The sequence below is a fragment of the Xenopus laevis genome, chromosome 1S (genome assembly GCF_017654675.1).
Source record: "Xenopus laevis strain J_2021 chromosome 1S, Xenopus_laevis_v10.1, whole genome shotgun sequence".
Classification (NCBI taxonomy): Eukaryota; Metazoa; Chordata; class Amphibia; order Anura; family Pipidae; genus Xenopus; species Xenopus laevis.
The window spans coordinates 84021672-84039117 of NC_054372.1; the positions used below are offsets into that span (position 1 = coordinate 84021672).

The 17446-nt window shown below is 39.0% G+C and overlaps 1 protein-coding gene across 1 annotated transcript in view; it reads right to left on the bottom strand.

Moving 5' to 3' along the window:
* The window catches only part of chaf1a.S (chromatin assembly factor 1 subunit A S homeolog), a 46454-nt gene extending 44799 nt beyond the window's left edge, over positions 1-1655 (bottom strand). Inside the window, 1 exon segment of the mRNA NM_001095620.1 lies at positions 1580-1655. The gene's annotated coding sequence lies outside the window, so the exon portion shown is untranslated.
* Positions 1656-17446: the final 15791 nt, after the last annotated feature.

A 17446-nucleotide genomic window follows, 5' to 3' on the forward strand; every position in this document is an offset into this window, starting at 1 on the left:
GTTGGATTCACCTAAATGTGTACTCTACAAAAATATATAGTTTTGGGTGTCAAATTTATTTGTGTTTTTATCCCCACAAATGCAGTAAATGTGTTGATTTTAGAGTAGCTGAAGTGACCGCTAACTTCATTTTGGGGTCTCTAAGCACCAGATGCTTTGGTAATTTCATGCACGATGGGCATCAAACTGTTCAGCGGAGCCCTGACATTCATATTTAGGATGTTTTTTTGTGTTAACTTATGGTATGTGGGTGATGATACTAGAAACTGAAAGCTTTGAGGCAATTTTCAGTTACATTATGTACCAATTTTGGAAAAGCATAGCAACTCAATTAGTTTGCAGTACAAAGACATGGTTATCCATTTTGGATTTGTCTGAATGTGTACTTTCCAAAAATAAATGGTTGGGGGGGTCAACGCATGTTTTTGTGTTTTTACCCCCAAAAATGCAGTAAACATGTGGATTTTTCAGTATCTGAAGTGACCTCAGGGACAATTTGTATGCACCAACTTAATTTTGGGGTCTCTGAGCGCCAGATACTTTGGTAATTCCATGCACAATGGGCATCAAACTGTTCAGTAGACCCATGGCATTCATATTTAGGATGTTTTTTCTTCGTACTTTATGCTTTGTGGGAGATATGAATGTACAAAGTGAACCTTTTGAGGTGATTTCTCAGAGTTTTCATATACTTTCATGAAAACAACTATGTTCAGAATAGCTTTGATGTTTGGTAGGAGTAGAATGGTTAAACATTTTGGATTCAGCAAAATCTGTACTTTTCAAACATATATGATTTCCTGGGGTAAACCTACTGTTCCAGAATTTTTGGCTTTAGAATTTAAAGTATATTATGCTGAAGTCCTCTGAAAATTCCATCACTTATAACTGGGAGTTTTTGATCAATAGAAGTCAGAAATCTCCAGAAAATTATACATATCTGTTACTGGCATGTTTGAGAGACACAAAGCTTTCCAAATCAGTTGAATTTTTGTCCATAAAATAAAATATTTTTATGGTATAAATCCCTAGATCATTAAAAATAGAAATGTTTTGTTTTTCTTTGGTATTTCAAGCTCTAAATCTTGCTCCAGAAGTGGAAATACACAAAAACTCTGGGAGATTTATAGAGTTCAGATTAACCTGAAAAAAAAAAAAAAAAAAGTAATTCCTAGGTAAACTAAACAACCCCTCCTAGGAAATGGCCTTAAAAGTGAGAGCCCAAAATGTTCAAAAATAAAAGTCTGGCACTGAATGCCAATTAAATAGGAAATTCTGTTGGCACTTGAAGGGTTAAAAACAAAATGAACACTAGCGCCAAGTCCCCTACTAACATTAGAAATCATTCTAAATCGTGGTAAAAAAAATGCAATATTCCATTCCTTGCACCCTCTGGGTAAAGGCATTTTACTCTAAATGTCCGATACTTGCTGGCAGAGTTAATACGTTCAGGTGTTACCACAAACCAAATTGAAGGCGTAGTTTAGAATCCGAAACTTAGGTAAAGAGGAATACATTGGCCTTTATACACAAAGTTTTCCCACACCGCGCTAATCGCTTATTTCTTGTGTCCCCGTACCGTCTCCTGCTGCTTCCTTCCCAGGCATCCTCCAGCCCGAGCTGCCCGAAGGCTCCGCTTACTCCTTGAAGGATCTGTAGTTCAGGTTCCACAGCTTTTACACCACCTTCGCCAGCCTACCGGTTCTAATTCCTCCCGGTCTTCTTAATGTACATCTAGCAGCGCGCTCTCTCTCTCGCGCTCGTATTTGGCGGGAAGACCTTGGACACCGTTCACCCTCGCACTCGATTGGCTTACTGAACCCACATGACATGAGCGCCCGTGTGGAACCAACCATCGTCTGTGTCAGGCTTTCTCACTGACTAGTTCCTGTTGTAGAATGATCCTGTTGGTGCTACGTTTCGTCCATGTGGATTGGATGGCCTTTACGTCCTTCTATCACAGGCCTTCAATGGCTATAGAGATAAACGTCATTGCCGGGGAGGGTCTAGCTATGGTTGTGTAGTAAATATCCTGTAAGGTGATGAAGTGTTGGTGTCTCGTTCCTATCTTCAGAAAGGATTGTCCCTTTCTTTAGTAGATATGAAATAAATTACACATTGGGCAGTAAGCAAATTCTATCTGAGTAAAATTCCTCATGTCCTCCACTGGCAATGTAAGAGGAAGGGATCATAGGAATAAGTACAATCTCTTGTGATAAAACTAAATGCCAGCAACCTTTTACAGGAAGTCTGACAAAAATATGTGCAGGGTAAACAAAATGCAACCCTCTGTCTGTGTACCCCATTAATATACAATGGGCAGGTGCGTTCTTCAAGATAGTTTTTATATAAGGATGTGTTAAATTCATCATCCTGTGCTTGGCTATTTTAGGATTACTACCCATCAGTCCAGTATAAAGATAGATCCAGGATAAAGATATTAATGTGTACCCCATTAATATATAATGGACAGGTGCGTTTTTCAAGATAGTATTTATTTATATATAAGGATGTGTTAAATTCATCATTCTGTGCTTGGCTATTTTAGGATTACTACCCATCAGTCCAGTATAAAGATAGATCCAGGATAAAGATATTAATGTGTACCCCATTAATATATAATGGACAGGTGCGTTTTTCAAGATAGTATTTATTTATATATAAGGATGTGTTAAATTCATCATTCTGTGCTTGGCTATTTTAGGATTACTACCCATCAGTCCAGTATAAAGATAGATCCAGGATAAAGATATTAATGTGTACCCCATTAATATATAATGGACAGGTGTGTTTTTCAAGATAGTATTTATTTATATATAAGGATGTGTTAAATTCATCATTCTGTGCTTGGCTATTTTAGGATTACTACCCATCAGTCCAGTATAAAGATAGAAAGGGGCAGATTTATCAAAGGTCGAGGTGAATTTTCAAATAAAAAAAATTAGAATTTCGAGCTATTTTTTGTGTACTTCGACTAGGAAAGAGTCCAAATTCCATTCGAATTTGAAAAAAATATAAAATTCAAATATCGAAATGTACTGTCTCTTTAAAAATGTGACTTTGACCATTCGCTATCTAAAACCTGCTGAATTGCTGTTTTAGCCTATGGGGCTCTTGGTCTTTTTGAATTAGAATTTCGCAGTTCTTTCAATTCGAAATTCGACCCTTGATAAATCTGCCCCTTAGGGTAAGGACACACCTGGAGATTCGGGGAGATTTATTCGCCCGGCGGCTAATCGCTTCTTCTTTGGGGCGACTAATCTCCCCGAACTGCTTCCCCGTGTCTTCCGTCTGCATCAATGAAAAAAAACGCCTGCGCCAATGCACTCGCATCGCTTCGATTTCTGAAGTCGCCCGAAGTATACTCATGAGGAAACTTCAGACAACTTCGGAAATCTAAATGCCGCGAGTGCATTGGCGCAGGCTTTTTTTTTACATAGCAATTTGGGGGGAGGGGGAACATAAAAACAGAATAAAGAAAGAAAAAAAAACAGAAAAAAAAAAAAAGAAAAGGTAAGAAGACTACCGGTACATTTCTTTTATGCTAAAGCCATTTACTGTTTGGATTTACAATCGAAAGATTCAAAGGATTTTAATCCATCGATCGAAGGATTATCCTTCGATCAGAAAAACCTTGTAAAGCCTATTGGGACCTTCCCCATAGGCTAACATTGGCCTCTGTAGGTTTTAGGTGGCGAACTAGGGGGTCGAAGAAATTTTTAAAGAGACAGTACTTCGATTATCGAATGGTCGACTATTCGAACGATTTAAAGTCGATGGTCGTAGTCGAAGTAGCCAAAAAAAACATTCGAAATTCAAACTATTTTTCCTCTATTCCTTCACTCGAACTTAGTGAATGGGCCCCCACGTGTAGTGTTTATTCTTCCCTCTAACTCATGGGTCGTAATAAAGTTTTTTTAAAAGGGATAATACTGGATCCCTGCCAATTATACGTGGAATTTCACTTTCCAGGAGGAGGAGGTATCGATTACCAAATTGACATTAAATTTTTTAAAGGGAAATAGTAAAAACCCCCTCTCTCCACCACCTCACCAATTCTTAGTCTTTTACCTACTGACAAAGTGCTTAGTGCAGTTATCAAAAGTTTGAATAACTTAGCATGGCATCTCAGATATAATTCATTGGTTAATTAATTAAGATTAAATAAATTAAGTTAATTGACAATTTAAAGTGTTTGTGCTTAATTATTAGTGTGTTGAGTTAGAAAAATGTGTATTAAGTACTTTCCTACGTAGGACCAAATGCTCATGACCATAAGGTTATACACATTTAAAAAAATTCATTCAAAAATAAAGTGCTAGTGCTAGTTACAATCTTTGATTGCCAGTGAATTAATTCGAATTGGTTAATAAAAAAGCTTGAGCTAAGAGGTGTTGAGAAAATGAATTCATTAAATATTTGAAAAAGAGAGAAAATTACCAAAAACAGCATTTAAGAAATAAAAGTAGGTAAAAGAAAATAGTACAGAGGGAGAAGTCCCAAGAAACTGCTGCCTGGCCCTGGGACCCCACACGGGGGAGATAGTAGGACGAAGGGGACTGTAGTCTCTGGACTACCTTTCTATCTTGCAAGAGAACTATTCTTCCCTATAAAACCACAAATCCACCAGTGCCATGTAACAAAGAGAGAGGTTATGAATGTAGTTAAGGTAGGCTATGTTAATCAATAAAGATAGGTTTAGTTAAAAACAAAGTCTGGAAACAATTCCGTTCTGTTAAAAACGGGATCGTTTTGCCAGCGCGCGTTTCGCCTGGACTTTTTCAAGGCAAAAATAAATTGAATCGTAATAACGTTTTGTAACCATTGTTTTGCTAGGTTAATCCTAGCTGCTACTAAGATCTGAGACGAGTTTATTGTGGAATTTATTTAGCTCCTTGGTAGGAAGTGCTAGCAGGGCTAAGTGAATATCTCTCTGTAATGGTTTTTGTAACACTTTTTGTATTAGTCTAAAAATATCTTCCCAGTATGTGGAAGGGGTAGGCAACCGGCGGCTCTGGAGCCTCATGTGGCTCTTCATCCTGCTTGCTGAGGCTCAGTCTTGCGGCTTTGCCTGTCAAGTCATCTATACATCTATACAGCCCTCACACCTGCTGGCGGCTTCTTGAGTGTGCGACCGCGGTAAGCTAACCGTTAGCTTACCGCGGTCGCACACTCAGGAAGCCGCCAGCAGGTGTGATGGCTGTATAGACGTCCCAGGAGTGACAGGCAAGATCGAGCTGCAGCAAGATGATTCATCATGGTCCTGAACGCGGTCGCACACTCAAGACAAGAGAGAAGCCTCCAGAGTCCAGCTGCAGCCGGTTCGAGGGCTATAGACTTGGATGTGATGCATATTTTAAGGACGTCTATAGCCCTTGCCTTTACCTGCTGGCGGCTTCTTGAGTGCTCTTGGCGCTCTCTCAGTTCCCCTCCCTGAGAGAGTTCAAAGAAAAGAACAATAACATAATAAATTGTGATTATTTACGCTGTGCAATTATGGCAATGCAACCTGCATTTGGAGAAAGATTGAGCCAGTTCAGAAAGGAAAAAAACACTCTGTCCTTCCCTGTCACAACGCTGGACATTGACCCATCCCTGCCCATCCCTGCTGAACATATCCACATTCAGGGGGATAAGTCAGCCCCAATCTTGAAATTGAACTGGCCGAAATAGCTGATAAAGACTTATGGGTGTCCAAGTCCAAAAGCCTGACAGCGGATCTCGAAGAAATTGCCCGTCAGAAGGCCACTCTCGCTAAAGAGCACAAATGGAATGATATTGAAAACCTTCCCATACCCGACAAACTTGTTTTTGAAACATGGAGTGCCAATTCCTGACACGTATATGAACATGAAAAAATATGCGTTTGGAGTCCTGTCCATCTTTGTCTCAACATACTTATGCAAGCAAGTTTTCTCAAACATGAACTTCATAATCCAAATATCGCTCCAGCCTCGCAAATGAGAGCCTACACTCCAGTGTGATCAAAATCATATCTTACAGCTCCCACATAGGGAAATCAGCATGGAGCTTCAGAAACAGAAGTCACATTAAACAGATGAGAACACTAACATTTAATAGGGCTATTCAGTGTTTAATTAATTTCAAAGTAGACCTGCACGTGCACTTCTGTTTGTTGTATTCTGTTGTTGTAACAGTGCAAAATTAAAAAAAGGTTAAAACTTTTAAAAGTTTATAAGCTGTGCTATGTTTTGCGGCTCTTTTGACAGTAAAGGTTGCTGACCCCTGACCAAGGGGCACATTTACCTAGGGTCGAATATCGAGGGTTAATTAAAAGTAAAATCCTTCGACTTAGAATATCGAAGTTGAAGGATTTACCGCTATTCCTACGATCGAAAATTGTTAGGAAGCCTATGGGGGCCTTCCCCATAGGCTAACATTGGCCTCGGTAGGTTGTAGGTGGCGAACTAGGGGGTCGAAGAATTTTTTAAAGAGACAGTACTTCGACTATCGAATAGTCGAACGATTTTTAGTTCAAATCGTTTGATTCGAAGGTCGTGGTCGAAGTAGCCCATTCGATGGTCGAAGTAGCCTAAAAAACCATTAGAAATTCAAACTATTTTTCCTCTATTCCTTCACTCAAACTAAGTAAATGGGCCCCCAAGTGTGTATAAAATTGCCTATTTCACCACATCCTCGAAAGCACGTTGGATGAGAGGAAGGGTTAATTTTATGCTTCCTTTCAGGATGAGCCACTGTGTACTGTGTAGGCCGATTCTTTCATGGTCGTATTGGGGGAGATCTTAGTAATGGAGTTTCATATTGAATTCCATGTCTTTTGTGAGAGCTCTCTTCCACGTCTTTTGTGAGATCTCCGTAGACTCCATTTTATCCAAATAATTCAGATCTATAAAACTTATTTTTTAGTAGGCTTAAGATATGAAGATCCATATTACAGAAAGATCTGCTACCCAGAAAACCGCAGGTCCCAAGCATACCTGTATATCATGTAATAGACATCTTTATTATTTCAGGCTAATACTAAGTGGAGTAGAAAAAAATGCTTGATTTCTTTGAACATATATAGTAGTTCATTGGTTAGCTTTGATTGCTTCCATCACTAAGCACTTCAAATTCACCAGGCGCACAGGGGTTCACTTGTGTGCAGACACAAGTGAATATCAGTGTAAAATTGCATGGAAGTATGAATATTTATGACAATATCTGCTCAAATACATGGGATTTTTCAACCAGCATTAACATCTCAGCACAGATAATTAGAAATTACTCCCCCATTTACTATCTATCCCTGACCCTAGGATATGGACACAGTATAACATCAAATACCTAGGGCATATCACTGAAAATGAGAAACTTGTAACCTTTGTCGCCTTGAAAGATAAATATAGTCTACCGAACAAAATGTTCTTCCGTTATATCCAACTCAAACATGCTATTAAGGCCCAATTTGGCAATGCAAATATTGACACTATTCCTCGTAGATTAGAAGAAATGATATTCACCCCGGAACTAAAAATGCCAGCCTCCTAATTTTACTCTTTCCTAAACAAACCAGAGAGCCCAATTCTACCTAAACTGTTTGAAAAATGGACCCAAGATATCCCACATTTTACCCCAGAAATATGGTCAGACATTCTGGAAACCCACAGTACAATGTTAATCAGCTCCAAGGACAGAATGATACAATTTAGGTACGTACATAGATTCTATCTCACCTCTCACAGGCTCCATCTCATGAACCCAAATATACTTGATATATGTAGTGTAAGTGCAATCACTCACTTTCTGATTATATTCAAATGGTCTAGAAGTGTCGGGATATTCAAAAATTCTGGCAAAAAGTATCTAAAGAAATAAGCAGTCTTCTGGCACTAACAATCCCTCTTGACCCAGCAACACTCTTACTAAAGACTAAAGCTGGCCATAGATGTTGAGATTTTTAAAAGATCAGATCCTCATCGTGAGACCACGATCTTCTCGGAACAATCGTACGCATTGACCATCAACTAAAAAGACCAATTTGCCAGGAAAACAAAGGGGAGCTGCCTGCTTGGCCCTGCAAACATAGATAGATTGCACTGGGACCGACAAAGATTTTTTTGACCTGGCCGATCAATTTCCTGACAGATTTCGGCCGAAAAATCTTAAAATGTTCGATCGTTCGAATCCAACTAACTGCACGATAATTTCGAAGGGTTTGTCGGACTTCCCTAAAATCGGTCGTTCGGCAAGAAGAATTGTCACGTCTATGGGGAGCTTAATTGTAATTAACTGGAAATCCAGTCAACCCCTCCATACATACATGGTTATTAAAAAGCTGGTTAGGTGCATAAGTGAATGTATCAAAGCAGGCAGACATATCCTGCTAAACTGTGAATAACTCAGGGTAAATAAAAACAGGGACCCCCGTTGTACCTTATTATAGGTTCGAGGGGGCCAACTCCACAAGGAGGATTGCTCAGCTAGTCTCAGAGAAATCATCTTGTGTACTATGTAAACTGTTCAATACTAAGGTTATATCATATTCAATACAGGTTTAAATGGCTAATTGCTACTGTTTCAATTTGTAACAGACCAATGCTAGACACATTTTAAACAAAACAAATATTGATAAATGCAATGTTACTTAAATGTAACCGACTTAGCTGTAGAATAAAGGAAATGTAGAGACATTTACATAAGTCCCATGTCTCACTTAATACGAAGTAATGTTCACACACAGATGTTTAAATGTTAAGGGACATCTGAAAAATAGGAAAAGGAAACAACAGCAACATTGGAATTGTACTGAAGGGTGGAGGGACTCCTAGAAAAACGGGGACATCGGGAGGGTTTCATTCAAACCTTTTGGAAACGATGTATCTAATTTAAAAATCCACATTGACTCCTTCTGCATCAATAGTAAGTCTCTATTTTCTCCTCTGCGTGGCACGGGTACATGGTCTATTAACATACTTTGGCAAATTGACCTCAGTATTAGACTTGTGTCAACACAGAAATATAATAAAAGCCCTATTCATTGAATCGTGTTGAAAAAGGGGGAATGGTGTGCCTTTAAATACTTTGGAAGTATTATGTTTTAAATGCTAAAGGATTACCTATAAACCTTAACCAGCAAAAATGTTTAGAAAAACACAGCTGTCCACAAAATCACAGGGAATAATGCAAGAGTTTGCTTGGAAGCACATTCAATCCAAACCCAATACACAGATGCAAACAAATTGTCCAGGGGACCCACTGCCCCTTTCTCAATGTATGCACCATGGCAAAGTAACTCTTTGCATTTTTCACTGGGCACTGAGACCAGCTGGATTTTTGCACCACTTGGCTTCTTTTTGTATGATGATCAGCCCAGGGTGGAACTCCCGGACCGGACTGCCCGCCCCTCAAAGATATTATCGGCAGAGCTACCGCCCGATTATAGAAGCCGCACAAACAGAGATGCAAGCATCCAGCGATGATTACAGCCCCTCTCCAGTCAGCCAGCCTTTTTTAGAAGTGGACACAAGAGAGCAACGATATCCACCAAAACGCCAATACAGGAATCCGAGAGCACGGATACCAAGGGAAAGATACCCACAACAACCCATCACAAAGCGAGGTATTAGACTTATGCATTAATATATCCTCACATACATTGACTAATATGGAAATCTCATTGCTTAACAAAGGTTTGGGGTATGTACCATATAATGAAAATAATGTACATGATTGAGAAATTGATTTTTTTAAAGTTTGTCAGAAGACTCAAACTTAAAATACATTTCGTAGACCATCCTAATCTAGATTCTGCCAAACCTACTGATTCAATGCAATCAAAGAAATCGAGTACTTTTAACCCCTCAATTGAGAATGCAGTTATTGTTACTTTTGAGAATGTAATACGTAAGGAGGTCCAAAAAATATGGGATATAAGGGGTAATCAGAGATCATTTTCTAACCTTTCAAAAAAGAAAAAGGAGGCTTTACACTCCCTAAGTAATAATCCTGCAATTGTAATTAGACCAGCAGACAAAGGGGGAGCTATAGTGGTAATGAACACATCCCAATATATGGAGGAAGCCAGCAGACAATTGTCGGTAACAGAACACTATGAACTAACCCCTAATGATCCTGTCTGGTCAATTAAACGAGAAGTCGATGGTTTAGTAACAGAAGCATGGGAACAAGGTGTAATCAACACAACTACTAAGGAGTTCCTCATTACAGACCATCCACGTACATCCATTCTACACCTGATTCCAAAAATCCATAAATCCCTTGTCGACCCACCAGGGCACCCGATCATTACAGGGATTGGATCTTTATTAGAACCTTTGTCCAAATTGGTAGATCAATACCTCCAACCTATTGTATGCAGAATACCCACATGTCTATTAGATACAACTGATCTGCTCAGACAACTCCAAGATTTAGCTCTCCCTAATACCAACATATGTCCACATAGACATACAGAGCCTCTATACTTCTATGTCAGGAATCACATTGGAATCAAACCCTGGTCTTTGTATTTGGACAATCCTGCATTATACTGGTGAGCCACTGGGGAATCCTAGTGCTTATACTGGACACTGCCCTGAACAGACTTTCTATATTCTTGCAACACGCTTACCTTATCTTGCCTCATTAACAACATGTGTTGTCAGTCAAGCAATCAAGGCCCTTTATAAGCCTGTGCCATCAAACTTCCTGTTGCTTGATCATCTGAGCTCCTGAGCCCATCCTACCTGTGTTTATGCTGATTCCTGCCTGACCCCTGTGTTCCCTGCCTTGCTCCGTGTTCGCCTACCTGTGTTCCTCGCTCCTACCTTCCTGTTCTCACTTGGTTCCCGACTCCTACTACTCTGGATTCCCTTGGTTCTGACCTCCGGCCTGTTTCTCAACCTTGCTCGTCTGCTGCCTGCCATTTGACCTCAGCCTGCCTTTTGGACTTCGCCTGCCTGCCGCCAGCCCTGACCATTTTGTTTGTTTCTGGACTTGCCTCTCTCCATTGCCAGCCTCATTCCAGGCCTGTATTTTTCAACTTCTGTGTGTTTGATTATTTTCTCATTTTGTTATTAAATAATTCCTTTTTGCCTTACTATGGCTTCTACTAATTATCCATCCATTCAGGGGTATTACTTTGCAAATAGGCTCCAGCCCGATGGTCACTCACCTGTGGCCAGACCTGACACTTCTATTCCCCAGAATGAAGGCTTACATTACATAGAGGAATCGCTCTTAGAAACAAACATTGAGCATCACCTCATCTATTTTCTATTGGATTGTCTGACCTTAGTACTGCATAAAAATGATTTCAGGTTTGATGAGAAATATTATTGGCAACGCCAAGGCACGTCTATGTGTGCATCCATAGCCCCTTCTTTTGCAAATATTTTTGTACATCACTTGGAACTAAAAAAATTTTTGGCCCCTATAATAAATATATCTTCAAATATTGGCGCTATGTGGATGATATATTGATTATTTGGCATGGCACAGAAGACGTTTTTAGAAAAAAGTTGGCTGCGGCTAACTTGTGCCACCCTACCATAAAGTTCACTGGCGAATGGTCTAATACATCTTTGAACTTTCTAGATGTTAAACTTAGTGTCTGTGATAACAAAATTACTACCGAAATGTATTCAAAACCCACAGACCACAATACACTACTACTTCGCTCTAGCTACCAGAATCCACATACTTTGGGTGCTATACCTAAAAGCCAGTACATACGTGCACGTCGCATAGCGACGACTGATACTCAGTACAAAAAGGCAGCAGATACTCTCACACAGAAACTTTCTGAACGTGGGTACCAGGCAACAAAATTAAATCAATACAAAATGATGTAGGCAAAATAAATCAACAAGAACTCTCGAAAAGGGTCTATTAACAAACAGCAGATAGATAGAATTCCCTTTGTGTCAAAATTTGGCAGACAAAGTAAAAAAATCAAACACATCATTAAAAAATATTGGCCTATTTTACAACAGGACACTAAGTATGGGTCACTTTTTAGACCAAAGTCATTTATTCAGCTACACCAGGGGTCGAAGCCTTAGAGACACTCTCTGCCCCCTGATATAGAAATGACCCTGGTTTAAATGTACCCCCACAAGTTAAAATTAAAACATTGGTGGTCAGGGCCCCCCAATAAAACAAAAAAAAATTGCCCCCATAAAAGGTAAAAATAAATTTGGTGGCCAGCCCTCCCCCAAGTTAAAAAAACATTTGTGGCCAGACCCCCAAGTTAAAAGAAAAACATTGGCAGCCAGCCCCTCCAAGATAACTCCAAGATAAAAAAAATGGTGCCCAGAGTTGCCTATTAAAGTAAAAAAAGAAAAAAACTGTGGCCAGGGATTTAAAAAATAAAAATAAAAATTAGACCATTGGTGTTCAGTGGAAACTTACCTTTAAATTTTGCAAGGCCATCTTCTTCCACCTAGGAGACAGCAGCTTCTTCATTCTCGGTTTCGGCGGCTCCAGCTCCCATTCAGCTTTGTCTTCCATTCGGCTTTTCAGCTTTGGCTCCTATTCAGCTTTTCAGCTTTGGCTCCTGTTCAGCTTTTCGGTTTTGGCTACCATAAAGCTTCTTGGCTTTGGCCTCCATTTGATTTTTCCGCTTCAGCTCCCATTCAGCCCTTTGGCTTTGATTCCCATTTGGCTCTTCGGCTTTGGCTCCGATTCGGCTTTTTGTCTTCAGCCCCCATTTGTCTTTTTACCCCTTCGGCTCCCATTTGATTCAGCTCCCATTTGGCCCCTCTATTCCCGGGCCCGCTTAACCCTAAATTGACCGGCCCACCTGGTATTTGTCCAAACTCCCAGATGGCCAGTCTGGTCCTGGAGTTATGAATGTCTTGTGTGATAGTATAACTTCGGTTTCTGTTTAGGGAATGCACAGAATCCCAAATCGAATCATGATTTATTATTTTTCTAAATTTGCATCCATTACTTGCATACATTGCAATATTACCTGCAATACGTTGGAATATATGCAGCAGCATTCATGCTTAAACTTTGTATGCTATACTGAAATGGTCACAAGGTGGCACTGTGAATATTGTTAATGTGTGTTTTCAAATATATGTGCACTTTGTTGTTTCTGTATCCTACCACCATATTGTTTTTGGTTTTCCACACTGTTAAATGAGCTTTGTGTTATCCCTGAGTAATTCAGAAGTACATCTTCTCACAAGTTGCTGTGCTGAGTGTTCACTGCGTGATCATCATAATGACCAAATAGCCAAATAAAGTGAGACAGACATGGCCAGCAGTTCAGAACAGCAACAGTGTAACCGTTATCGAAGACCTAAGAGATGGTGAACCGTCAGTTGAACCAAGACCATAAAAGGAGAACAGTACTGAATAAGTAACATGCACGTCTCCAGAACAAATAGTTGAAGTTGGCACTGAATTAAGCACCACAGGTGAGAAGACACAAACAAGCACTGACACTGAAACAAGACATTCAACGAGAGAGAACAGGGGCAAGCCACCTGCTCGACTTTCATACAAAGCAAATACAGCCTATTATAACTGCACTCTGCTGTTTCTGTTTCCGCTTCCTTCCACCATTTTGTTCTTGGTTTTCCACACTGTTAAATGTGCTCTGTGATTAAAGGAAAACTATACCCTCAGAACAATGTAGGTCTCTATAAAAAGATATTGCATAAAACAGCTCATGTGTAAAACCCTGCTTCGTGTAAATAAACCATTTTCATAATAATATACTTTTTAGTAGTATGTGCCATTGGGTAATCATAAATAGAAAATTGCCATTTTAAAAAATAAGGGCTTCCCCCTTAATAAACTATACTTGTTAGGTCACACGAGCCAATTAACAGACAGAGTTCTGTCTTATGCTTCCGCCTTCTTCCTGTAACAGTTGGGGGCAGATGTATTAAGGGTCGAATATCGAGGGTTAATTAACCCTCGATATTCGACTAGGAACTAAAATCCTTCGACTTCGAATATTGAAGTCGAAGGATTAGATTTTAATACAATGATCGAAGGAATATCCTTCGATCAAAAAAACTTAGGCAAGCCTATGGGGACCTTCCCCATAGGCTAACATTGACTTCGGTAGCTTTTAGCTGCCGAAGTAGGGGGTCGAAGTATTTTTTAAAGAGACAGTACTTCGACTATCGAATGGTTGAATAGTCGAACGATTTTTAGTTCGAATCGTTCGATTCGTAGTCGTAGTCGAAGGTCGAAGTAGCCCATTCGATGGTCGAAGTAGCCCAAAAAACACTTCGAAATTCGAAGTTTTTTTACTTCGAATCCTTCACTCGAGCTTCATGAATCGGCCCCTTAGAGTTGTAGTATTTCTGGTCAGGTGATCTCTGAGGCAGCACACAGACCATCACAAAATGATGGTTCAAGACAAAAGATGTAAACGGCAATATTTCCTAAATATATATACCAGTTTGGTAAGATTCTTTAATATGCCAGTTAATATGATATAAACTATCTGTTGCTTAAATATTCATTTTGGCGGTAAAGTTTTCCTTTAACAAGTAAATCTTCTCACAAGTTGCTGTGCTGAGTGTTCCCTGTGTGATCATCATAAAGATCCCCTCTGCCAATACAATATTACTTGTCCCGCCATAAGAATTCTTAATGTTATTATGGGTCATATTTATTATGCTCTGTAAAACTAATTTTGCCAAAAAAACAGTGTAAAAAGTTGTGTAAAATATATGGTGTATGTAACTTCATGAGTACGCCAGATGATAGTGCCTTGTGTACAGATAGAGTACAATTGTTACACACCAAGACTAAATCCTCAGAACACAATGCAGTAAGATTTATAACTACATATAACACAGTCACCAAATTAATAAGATCATTAACAAATATTGGGCAATTCTTAATGAAGATAAAACCCTTGGTTCGATGTTGCAGGACAAGGTCTCAATTAGTTAAAGGCATAGTCCTAACTTAAAAGGCGTTTTCTAGAAGCCATTTCCAAAATCATTGAAAATTACCAATATTAGAGGCTGCTTCCCTGTGGGAACTGTAACTTATGTGATAAAATGTTGAAAACATCGACATTCAAAGACAGATTTGGAAGGGACCATCAGGTAAACAGCTACATAAACTCAAAAGTTAAAAGGATGAATTTATTGTCTGGAATGCCCCTGTGACAAAAAGTACGTCGGAATGACAACACAGATGCTTAAATCCAGAGTGCAACAGCATTGCAGCTCCATCCACAATGCTGATAAGAAATCCACAATTCTGACAGAAAAAAATCCTTATCAACAGTAACTTGTCATTTCAAACAATTCCATAATATGAATCCTGCTAACATTAAATTTTGGGCAACTGAACAAATCAACCTAGGTATAAGAGGTGAAAATATTGAACAAGAACTGCTTAATCGTGAAAGCTACTGGATTTTTTTAAATTAAATTCAGTCTTCCCCCGAAGGGATAAATGAAAACTCTTTAATGCCTTTATTTAAAAAACTCTGCTGGCCATGTCTTCAGCCTTCAACCCTCAGCCCTCAGCCTTCGGCCCACACCCCTCAGCCTTCGGCCTTCAGGCTGAAGGCTGGTATGTATACTATTGCTATGTAAACTGAACTTTTGTTAATACTATTGTAAACTGCCAAATTGTTTTTTAAACAGTAAAAGATTTTTTGATACCACCCGAGTTTATGGTTGAATTTTATTTTTGAGAGTGCATAACCTATTGTATGGTGTAAAGATATTAAACAATTGAAATAGTGATTTAATAAGTATAAGTATAAGTGAAGATACTGAATGAATTTGTCACAGTATACCCTGTTATTTCAATCAAATTCTAATTACCGTAAGTGATTATACCTCTCTGACAAGTGAGTTCTTAGAAACCAACAATTTTCTTTTTTATTAATGCCAGATTATATGCCATTATTTTATGTTGCTGCCAGCGGAAGTCACTATAAGTAAAAACACTAAATGTATGGCGAATACTGGAGGTGTGTGGTGTATTATCCCTTTGTTTTTTACACAGCATAATAAATATGCCCCTTAGTCTGATTTCTTCCTTTGAAAAACAGTCCTGACATTCTTTTTATTTTAACCATTTTACCAAATTCTCAAGTTTTGTTGTATAAAGAGCTAATGATTGTTTCCTGAGGCCTTGCTAGCTTGTAACAACAAACTTTATTGACACAAACACAGACAATATCAAAAACATTAGTGATTTCAGTACCCGCTACAACAGTTGATGGCAGCACATGTTAAGCTCTTTATATATGTAAACATCTCCCTTCTTTTTTTTTTCTTTTTTTTTATATATCAACCAAACCAAACTGCAGTATGTTTTACTTAAACACTGGAGTACTGTCCATATCAAAGTTTCTTAAATTACAGAACAAAGTCTTTGTATCTTGCAGGTGTTCTGATTTCTCGAGTGCGAGTGCAACGTGGGAAAGCTGTTGTGTCCCTATTCTCTACATTTGCTTCCACCTCTGGGTTTATAGGTGACGTCTGGTCTGTAATGTCCTCAGAGGACTCTGTAATTGGTGTGGTCTCCTCATTAGTGTTAACATCACTTGTTTCATTAGTGCATCTGAGAAATTTGTAAGGCTTCATCTCATTCAGTATGGTGTTGTATTTGTTGTAAACGTATGTTGGATACTCTTAAATATTCAGCAAAATTAATCTGTTCTAGCTCCTTCCAAAAGGCATCTTCGGCATAGATGGAGAATATTTCATATTCTGGGGTATCAGATTTCACTTGGGTTTTAGGTAATGGCGCTCTTGACAGAAAGTCTGCAATATATATTTGTGATCCTTTTTTGTAAGTCACTTTCAGGTTGTACTTTTGTAATTGCAGCATCATTCTCTGTAACCGTTTTGGGGCTCCTAGTAGAGGTTTCTTGAATATACTTTCCAGTGGCTTGTGGTCAGACTCAATGTTGATTAGGTTTTTCCCATGTAGATATTGATCAAATTTCTGACATCCAAACACAATAGCCAGACATTCCTTTTCAGTCTGTGCATATCTTTGCTCCGTTGGAGACAGTGTGCGTGATGCAAAGGCAACTAGCTGGCCTTGTTGCAATAAAGTTGCTCCTAGTCCTTTTTTACTGGCATCACATTGTACTGTCACTTCCTCATATACATCATAGTATCTTAAAGGAAAACTATACCCCCAAAATGAACACTTAAGCAACAGATAGTTCATATCATATTAAGTGGCATATTAAAGAATCTTCCCAAACTGGAATATATATTAAGGTAAATATTGCCCTTTTACATCTCTTGCCTTGAGCCACCATTTCGTGACTCTATCTGTGCTGCCTCAGAGATCACCTGACCAGAAATACTTCAACTCTAACTGTAACAGGAAGAAGTGTGGAAGCAAAAGACACAACTCTGTCTGTTAATTGGCTCATGTGACTTAACATGTATGGTTTGTTGGTATGTTTGTGAGTACAGTGAATCCTACGATCCCGGGGGGCGGCCCTTATTTTTTAAAATGGCAATTT